Raw genomic sequence first — 10512 nt, 5'->3', positions numbered from 1 at the left:
ATGTCTTTGCTGCTGACCTTTGATGATCCAGTTCAACCATACTAATAAGCAAAAATGACTTTAGAGAAACTAACAATTGTGCTTTGTTTTTTTATTGCTGAAGAGTGTTTCTTCTCCTACGTTCTACTGTACAGACGTGAATTTACTTTTCCTTCAGCCTGAGGTTTATTCATGAAACTTTTTGGTGTGAAAGGGCTTTTACATTTACTATAAATAGAACTTCTTATATTAAAAACAATCAAGCCATGCTCATATTTAAAAAGTAACTCTGGAATTCTGTAGGGCCTCTTGCTTGACCTTTACAAATACTGTTCAGGGACCTACTGAACTCTGCAGAAGGCCTTTTTTAATCTGCTTTAGAGGTACTGACTGTTCTTAAATGTGCTTATAAAAATGTGTTGGAAGACAATCGATTTTGAAGTGCCCACAATGAAAGTGAAAAACAAGGCGTGAAACAACCAATAAGAACTGATACAATGAAGCAGGATTGTGGGCCGTTAAGAATTCACTGTAAATTCAAGAATTAAAAATTTGTGATTACTTAGACCAAGGGTGTCAAACTCAATTACTGGAGGGCCGGAGCCCTGCAGACTTTAGATTCAACCCTAATTAAACACAACTGATCTAACTAATCAAGTCCTTCAGGCTTATTTGAAAACTACATGATATGTGTGTTGGAGCAGGGTTGGAACAAAACTCTGCAGGGCTCCGGCCCTCCAGGAATTGAGTTTGACACTCTTGACTTAGACTGTATAAATTGAAATTACGTTCATAATAATGTAATGGTTGCTTTTTGTGCATAAGTGTAAGTTATAATAATAATGATAATAATAATGTATCATTTAAATGCCAGTGGCCCATGCAACAATAAAATCTTTGGAAAAACATTAGACAATCAAACAGCAAGTGTGGTACAGAAGGAAAATGAACTACTGAACTACTTATATTATTCTTTGTTAAATATCAAACAGCCGATTATAAATATTTTGTCAGTTTAACGATTGTTTTAGAACCATGTTTATTGCAAAGGCAATATTTCAAATCCACCTTTAACATGTCCTTTATCAGCTTTTATTGGTTTGCATTTCAAATCGTGACCTATATTGAATATGTACCAGAGCTGTATTTCAGTGTGTCCATAGGAGCCTTTTGTTTTTAGAGATTTCAATTAAAGGCCCAAGCACTCATGTGCGCTTTGAGAAAGGGAAAGGCCCAAAACAAAAGAGCCCTTGGAGCCTGACCCCAGCCTGAACAATGCAGAGTTTATGCCAGTCACAATGTGGCACTTATGCCAGTCACAATGACTGGACAATCAATGCTCAACACAACAAAAAAAGAGCTAAATAAACACAGAAAGGCCTAAGAAATATTCCTCGTATGTACTTACAACATCGCTTACATTAGGATGATATTGATCACAAACTTGAACACAAGCAGCAGGTGCTAAAGCGGTGATGTAAGAATGAAGTAAATGCCAGTCCTTTGACTTTATCTGGGTCTCTGTTTTCAGGGTCAAATCTCAGCTCTGACATAAACAGGGGTGTATTCCAGAAAGCACGGTTAACTTACCGTCAGCTAAACCCTGAACTTTCGGTTGATTAACCCCAAACCTTACTTACTCGAGGTATGTGGTTTCAAAAACGCGTCCGGGAGTAAGTTCATTCAACTCCGAGTATGTTCCTGGTTAAAACTCAAGACATTCTCAACAGAGCGATGAATCGACGAGTCACTATGGAAACGGACGCTAAGAAAAAGCGTGCCATGCGGTTTCTTTCTTCTTCTTTTGTTCAATGGTCGTTTACATGCTTAGTGCATATCGCCACCAAATTGATGGTTGTGCAATCATTTTTCTTTTTTTTCCGTTTAATCTTTCATCCTTGAGAATATGAATTATACCATACCCTGAAAGTAACCTCCAATTTTGGAACCGAAAGCTGAGGTTATCCGCTCTCTTATCCTCAAACATACCCGGGTATGTCACATAACCTGCTTTCTGGAATACACCCCAGGTATCGTATTCCTTCGACATGTATACAAACACACTTTTGATCAGAAAGAGCAGGGAGGAGATAGACACACAGTCTTAACAGCTTATGAGATTAGGGAAATAGTGTGCATGTGAATGCCGGAGTCAGGTGACATGTTACACTAGTGATCTCAGATAAGAGGGCAAGATCAATAACAAGGTTATGCACAAAAGTTATGCTGATCGTTACGACACCCCATAAAGAACAAGCACGCTTGTGGATCAGAAATGCTTTCCAAGGTGTCTGAAGGTAAATATGCATCTGTATTTTAGTTTTTGTTTACTCATATTTTTTATATTTCTAAATGTTTAATCATGGAACTCTGTTATGTAGGCCAAATTATGTCTTTCAGAGGCTGTGTGTGCTGAAAGTAGGTCAGTGAAGTGTCAAGTTCCAGTATCTGTTACTGAATGCACTCAATTACTTCCATGAAAACAGCAATCTGTACTCTAGCAATGTAATTGGTATTCTAACAATTACAGAGCACTAGTATCCAGCTTGTTTGGATCAGAGATTTGAAAAAATCCTTTATTACAGTATAATGCATATAATAATATTATAATAATAAAATTATATTAAAAAACTTCAGAAATTTCTATACATCTCATATGGAAAGAAATACAAATTACATTTGTATTGAATTTCATGCTAAACAGCAAAAAAAAAACTCACCTCCGCGCACTCCTTCCAGTGGATAGAAGAATGCTACCAACAGGTTCATGAGGACGGCGAGATTAAAGGAGATGCTGCTCCAAAAGGACATGTTACGGGAACACCAGTACAGGATGGGCTGAGCTGGAGGAGGCAGCAAGTCAAAAAATTCAATTCCAAATGTTAAGGAACATCAACACAGCACAATTTGTACCTTTCCAGAGTGTTGCCATCACAAAACTAAAAGAGTCCAATACTACGCCCCTGATGCACACCATATCAGAGCTCCACGTACATGGTTCTGGCACAAACACAAACTGACAGATTTCATTTGAAACCATTTGCTGATATTCAAACAAGCACCAACTTTGGCCAAGTGTGTAAGTTCTGTGCCACTAGGGGAAGCAATCTGTTCGAGTACTAACACAACAACATTGGTTTAAACCAACTGCGTGAAATTTAGAGCAGGATCACCTGGTTGCCTGAACAACAGAAGATGGCATCGTTTGAAATCAGTTTGAAAAGTCATAATTTTTGCAATTCTGTTTGGTTTTGGTAGTAGGTCAGAAATTGCACATTGCACCCATAAAACTGCCTATTTCCACCCTATACAGAACAATGTAATGCACTGTGGTTTGAAGAAAGAAACTAATCTCACGTAATATAACAAGGCCTGCTGGGATGAAATAACAGATGATGTCACTCACAAGTTCCACGCAGTACTGCTCATCTTTTATTTCTTCCAAGTAGATTTTTAGGCAATTGATCACATTATGTCATTCTACTGCCTTCTACTAAACAACATGAGGACAGTTGTGTGTTAGTTTCCATGGCGACCTCAAGAACCAATTCTTTCTGAATGATCTCAAGATCAAATGTGATCCAGCTGACCATGTGCATTTCCAGTTACATCCAATCAGGACAATGTCCAATGCACTAACTTTGTTAAGTCTACTATTCCTTCAAAAACAGTTTTTCTTTAGTTAAGTTAAACAATGTTATTCCAAATAAAACATGTACTGAATGAAGATAGAGGCTGTTTGGTAAGTTGTGCAGTTTTACAGACGTGCAATTTCACCACCGAAATATAAAAATTGAAGTCAAAAACCCTAGAAATAAGACCAAAGAGTTCAAAGGGATTCTTAGTGCGGCCAAACCATATACGAGAGCTCGCTGACCTCAACCGTCAACTTTGTTTTGACCCATGACTCTCTGAGGAGTCTAATTGGAGGATTTAGTTTCTAAGCTATGGCTATTTTGACAGGGGTTTTTTGTCTGAAAAGAGGAACTGGAGGAGGGGACTTTCACACACAGGCCGCCACACTCATGACTTGGGGTTGCGGCAATGGAACGTTGCTTCTACTTTGATTCTGCCTGATAAAAACCTTTACATGTCAGTCATAGAGGTTCATTACTAACATGGAATTCACACCCTCCTTTTTAACTCATGACCAAAAGACTCAAAGATACAAACAAGATCTGTGGCCAAATGTCCCATGCAAGAAAATAGCTGTCGCAAGCCCCTCCGTCTGTCAATTTGCTTTTTGACACAGTTCTGATTCTTATCTTGCAGGTTTTATCTTGTTATTGCGGTTCACCTCACACTCTTCCTGTCTGAGAGCTCTTATCCTTTTCCAAATAACCCATTTTCTACCATCCTTGCCTCACCTTTCCAATCCGTTTTCCACAAAAACAGAATTTTCTAAATTTGATCATGAGATCTTTTAATGCAACAATCAAAAGTGCATGGGTCCTGGGTAATTTAATACATTTTTGGTTCCTCTGATATTCTTTTTTTTTGGTATTTTAATATTCTAATACTTCGACATTGCCATTCAGTTTGGCCATTAACCCACCCTGACATCGGTTTCTGGTTCAAGCAGCTGGTGCAGAGCTAGTTGGAAATGGTTCCAGATTGGTCACCAGCACCCGGTTGGTGGAAAATGGGTTAAAGAATTTCTTTTTTGCCATCATCTGTTTATTTGATCCCTCGCTCAGCTTATTTCCGTAATCGGCTTTTGTGATGTAAGCCGCCATATGTGTGTTTGTTTGGGATTCATTCAGACTTCTCCCTGACTCTTGGGATTCATTCAGACTTCTCTTTCTTCCTTGTTTCCCAAACCCTCAAGCACACATTAAACCAAAATTTTAAGCAAACTTAAACATCATTTTTAGTTATAGGTTTATTCTTGTCTATCTTATATAAGTTAACATTTACACCCCCTCCCTACTGCCCGGGCTTGAGGGGGTCAGGGTGAGGCATGCATCCCAGCACCAAAAGCTGGGTGCACTACATGAATAGAGCCCTGATGGGTCCCTGGACGCTTTGGGAGTGGAGAGGGTGTGTAAAGCAGCTTACTAGGTTATAGAGAAAGGGAGTGCGCACGCACAAGGCACGGAGTTTGCGTTACCAGTGGCCTCTTGAGTACCTCGCAGCTTCTTCTGCCAGTTCATTTCGTTGAAGAGGTCTTCAGAGCGTAAGAAGAAGTCGTTGATCTTGCTGCCCTGCTCATCGCGCTCTGTGGTGTAATAGACGCGGAGCTTGGACTCCTGGGTTAGGAACTCACATATGTTGGGGACGGGAAAAACGATCTGCTCCATTGTGCGATCCAGGCGGACGATCTGTAAGAAAAAAAACGCAATGTTGCAAGCTGTCTTGATTGGCGATAGGGGTTACATTTGGTGGACACTGGAGGTTATAACTTACAGAGTTGCTGTTTTGGTTTTGTCTTGTTGTCTTCTAAAGGTGCAATCACAGTAGCGAAATTTCAGTTAATTTTTCGAAGGTAAAGAAAGGTCCACTGTCCAGTGTCAATAGTGATGGCATTGCTTAAAAAAATAATTTAAAACCAAGCAGCTTTCTCTTTGATCAACGCCGTGAATTTATGTGCCAAAATTAAACAGGAGACAAAGCTACTTATTTTAAGGAATAGTTCACCCAAAAATTCTGTCTTTAATTACTTACCCTCATATCATTCCAAACCTGTAAGACCTTCGTTCATCTTCAAAAAGTGTTCTCGTAGCTTCATAAAATTAAGGTTGAACCACTGATGTCACATGGACTATTTTAATGATGTCCTTACTACCTTTCTGGGCCTGGGAACATTTCAGTTACATCGCTGTCTATGCAGGGATAGAAAGCTCTCGAATTTCATCATAAATATCTTAATTTGTGTTCCGAAGATGAACGAGGTCTTGCGGGTTGCAAACAACATGAGGGTGAGTACTTGATTCTGGTCACTACATATGTCTTCAACACAAGTCTATGGGGGTATTTTGCTCTTTTTTGTTTTTGCCAGGTGGAAACTGTAAACCTGATCGCTTTGAAAAGATCGCTTCATGTCTGTAGCATAACCGCCAGGGTTTTTCAACAAATGACCAATAGTAATAGTGATGCTTGTGTACTCAAGTCTATGGATGGTGGATCCGTAATGGCCACCATAGATGGACACCACTGACCTCGATTTGGGCTGTGTGTTTGGCGTAGTACTCCAAAGCTTCATCTCCCTCCCCGTACGTCCCTCCTGGCTTCAGCATGGCCTGGAGTTCCTTGTTGTGTCTGGCGAGCTGTGGGTGTATGTGGAAAAAGGGATGAGACCGTGTTTGTTTTCATTGTGACAGTGTATATATGTTGCAATGATCCGTCTGGCCTTGTTGTTTTGCTCATAACACGCTTTACTGTCAGCGAAAGGCCAACGCCTGTCTGAGAAATGCTGCTTCGAACTGAAGAGCGCAATCCTGAGCTCATAACATCCAATTGGTAGGTTACTGTTAATTAATGACATACCTAATCTATGAATGTTTCAGAATGTGATGTCAAATGTGATGTCAAATATTTTGTATTGTTCTCATAAAGGTTTCATCCTTAATCCTATAATATACCATAGCAATCATGCCACCCAAACCCCAGGCAAATATCATGAAACATTTTATCAATATGAAGCCTTTAGATGATGGTAAATAACACTATGTCACAACTACAACACAAAAGTCTGAAGCTTTCAAACTTCAGTTGCTAGCATTGGTGCATTCTTATTTGGATAGCTATAAACACGCAGATTATTGCAATACTCACTCTGCAATATTTTTTTATGGAAGCCTGTTTCCACCACTGAATAAAAAATAAAAAAAGGTAATTGCGACTTTTTATCTCACAATTCTGACTTTTTTTCTCAGAATTGCGAAATACAAACTCGCAATTCAGACTTTTTTCTCGCAATTGTGAGATATAAACTTACATGTGAGTTATAAAGTCAGAATTTCGAGATAAAAAGTCAGAATTGCGGGATATATCTTGCAGTTGCGAGTTATAAAGTCAGAATTGCGGAATATAAGCTCGCAATTGTGAGAAAAAGTCAAAGTTGTGAGAGAAAAAGTCTCAATTACCTTTTTTTTAATCAGTGGCGGAAACAGGCTTCCATACTTTCTGTTACCAGAATAAGAAAAATAAGGAATTTGACTAATGCTCAAACATATGTATATTGACTTTAACAGCCACTTTTTATATATTCTATTGTATTTTTTATTTTATCTATTCAGTGTATTTTCCATTATTTTATCTGCTTATAATGTGATTAACTACTTATTTACTTATTATTTTTTGCATATTTGTGTGAAAAACAATAATTTACCGTGTATCTTTTTGTTTTATTATGTTTTTAATATTATTTACCTAACTTTGATCTCCTTCTCCAACAGCTAAATGGCCATGAAATAGCCGCATTCAATATTCTCACAATGGCCCAATTACGACAACAACTGAGGGTCAAAGCCCAGCAGTGAACAAATAAACTCGGTTTAAAAAACACGGCCAGTGTAGCCATCACAGAAATGGATTACTTGTAGCTGCAATTATGGACTGACCTTTTGAGCCTCAACCTGCAAAAGCACATTTCTCTGTTATTTGGGTAAAACTGAATCAAAGGGCCCTGTCTAATGTACTTTTTGTTCTCTGGTCTTTTCATTCACAAAGCCCTGATGCCAAACAGTGTCATTTGGAGAGCCGGTGGAAAAGCTGCACCGTTCCTAACGTGGTTACATAACTGATCCTCCGACGTAGACCCAGATAATTACGTGAATAGGCAGAAAATCTATACTGAAGCACACGGGGAGGGGAAGACGGTGATATAATCCAGACATCTGACACAGTGAACGCAGTCAAAGTGTGTGTAAGTGCATATTTGTGTGCGTCACCTGATGGGCCAGGATGTAGATGTTGTGACCCACATTTCGTGGAGAAGCGGCGTGCTCTTCCTCGCCATTCTCATCATCCTCGTTGTGTTCTACTTCAATCTCTCCCTGCATGTAGGCCTTTTTGATCACCTCCACCTGTACACCAACCAAACATTTCAATAATGACAGTAGATTTGCCACCATATGCAAAACAGAAAATCTGTCCACAGGAACATGAGAAAGATGTGTTTGTGCAAAATGCAAAGTGCCATTCACCAGTTCTTTAGGCCTCATGTTATACAGGATTCTCTCCGCATTCTCACTGTCGTGGCGGCTTTCCATGATGGCAAGCAGCAGTTTTGAGGCGTTATTCTGTAACAAAAAGACAATTCACGTCAGTTATTTTGGACTGGATTGAAAACTACAGTACACATCCCATAGTGCTGTGGAAGTGTTCTCACACCTTGAGCTCCAGGACCAAGTCCATCCTCTTCTTTCCCAGAGGGTTGATGTCATTGAGGATGAGAGCGATGATGATGTCAATGCCGTTACATTCATGCGTGGCAATGCAGTTCTGAACAAGGGAAAAGATGTTAAATGTACACTACCATTAAAAGTTTGGTGTTGGGGAGACTGTTTATTTTATTTTTAGACTTTAATTTAATAAAAAAAATTGTGAAATATTATATATTTAAAAAAACTGTTTTTTATTTTAATATATTTTAAAATGTAATTTATTCCTGTGATGCAATGCTGAATTTTCAGAATCATTACAGTATCACATGATCCTTCAGAGATTATTCCAATATGCCGATTTGCTGCTCAAGAAACCTTTCTTATTACTATCAACGATGAAAACAGCTGTGCTGCTTAATATTTTTTTGTGGAAAACGTGATACATTTGTTTCAGGATTCTTTTATGAATAGAATTTTTTCACTTTAGGTCAATTTAATGGATATTTTAGTATTCATTTATTTTCAAAAAAAAAAAGAAAAAAGAAGACATTACTGACCCCAAACTTTTGGATAGTATTGTATAGTAGGCACATCTACAGAATAAGCTACAGAATTGAGCATTAAAAGGCTAAATGATCTAAACAAAAGCTGCCCGAGAAAAAAACAACAACACACATTCCCAAATATTCATCCATCAATTAAATAATTATGACCCTGAAAGAGAGTGCTTCAGTGGAAGACTAATCATTTAATTATTACGGGACAAAAGCACATTGCCGTCATACAAATACACTACATTTCCTCTTAGAAAAGTAGGACAATGATGATAATCAGCCCCATTATAAAGGTCCTACGAAGTAAGAAAAGTTGCATAATGCCTAGCCCGAAAAACAAAGAAAGATTTTGCCATCATTTTGAGCAAATAATAGTGGATATAAGGCTGCATAATCTTAGAGCGATTGCTCACCCCAAAATTACAATTCTGGCATCATTTACCCTCCTTGGTGTTTTGAGTTCAAGAGACAAGAAGAGATTCACAAATTAGATCCAATTCACAAAAGAATCAATGGATCAATCAAGCCCACCTGAATGATTATTTCTTGAATCAGACTGCTCAGAGATGCTTTAACAGTGAGGGTAAATGACAACAGAAGTAAATTTTGGGTGATCTATTCCTTTAAAGTATGGATGAGGAAGAGTGTGTGAATGTGTCAGGTCCACCTGGTTTTCATGGCAAGGCCCCTGGCAGTACTCTGTCAGGCTCTCGACAGTCTGGTTTATGAGAGCGACGTTCTTCTCGTTAATATAAAGCCCCAGCAGCCCCAGACCTCCTGTAGTGCTGCCACATATACAATCCAGGAACTGCAGCGTCTCACACACCAGGTTGTAGTTGTTTTTGTTGTTCTGACAGCGAAGGAAGTTCTAGGGAACAAGTGAGAAAAACAGGATATGAGGGGCATGCTTTTGTTTTTATAAGTCATATTAGAGCTAGAAGAAGCACAGACAGAGTCAATATTTAATCAACAATAAGTATTTGGAACAAAAAGAGGATTTCAGATTGCTTATATATTCTTTTTTTTTTTTTTCAAGGACTTTGAGAATATCAGATCCAAGAAGTCAAATTATAAAACGTGTTTATGATGTAACCACCCACAGGATGACGTTATGTAAAAAGTTAAAAATATAAACATTATAAACAATAATTATAAAACAATTCACCAAACGGTTAATGAAAAGCTAATTGTATAACTAGCATGAAACTCTTCTTCGAAAGATAAATAATCAGTTTTACCTGCATTGCACTAATATTTTTCAGTATTTAATAAAATATACAAATTAGATTTAGCAAAAAATAAGTTTCTTTATGTATTTGTATTGTATTGCTGTAAACATCTAGAGGGTGACGTAATGGAAATAATTCTGGACGATTAGCACTTTTTTTTTTTAACTAGCATGAAACATCTTCAAAAGCTACCAAAACTGAAAGACATTTCTCACATTCTGCAGTTTAGCTTGTAATAAATAAACTCCATTTACTTTTTTAATATGTTATTTGACAAAAAATAAATGCTGTCTTCATAACCTTTTAATATTTTGAGCCTTTTCAGCTAACAATGTTTTTGCTAAACCTTTTATTCCTGGGTACATTCTGGAATCCACTTTTCCCAATTTAATCAGTTGTCGATAGATGAAATTAAGTACTTTC

General features: G+C 38.0%; 1 pseudogene; it reads right to left on the bottom strand.

The window, feature by feature from the left end:
• The window catches only part of LOC107715792 (inositol 1,4,5-trisphosphate receptor type 1-like), a 146758-nt pseudogene that overhangs the window by 22105 nt on the left and 114141 nt on the right, over window positions 1–10512 (bottom strand).

The sequence above is a fragment of the Sinocyclocheilus rhinocerous genome, unplaced genomic scaffold (assembly GCF_001515625.1).
Source record: "Sinocyclocheilus rhinocerous isolate Xijiao unplaced genomic scaffold, SAMN03320098_v1.1 scaffold899, whole genome shotgun sequence".
Lineage (NCBI taxonomy): Eukaryota > Metazoa > Chordata > Actinopteri > Cypriniformes > Cyprinidae > Sinocyclocheilus > Sinocyclocheilus rhinocerous.
This window is presented reverse-complemented; position numbering and strand designations above follow the sequence as displayed.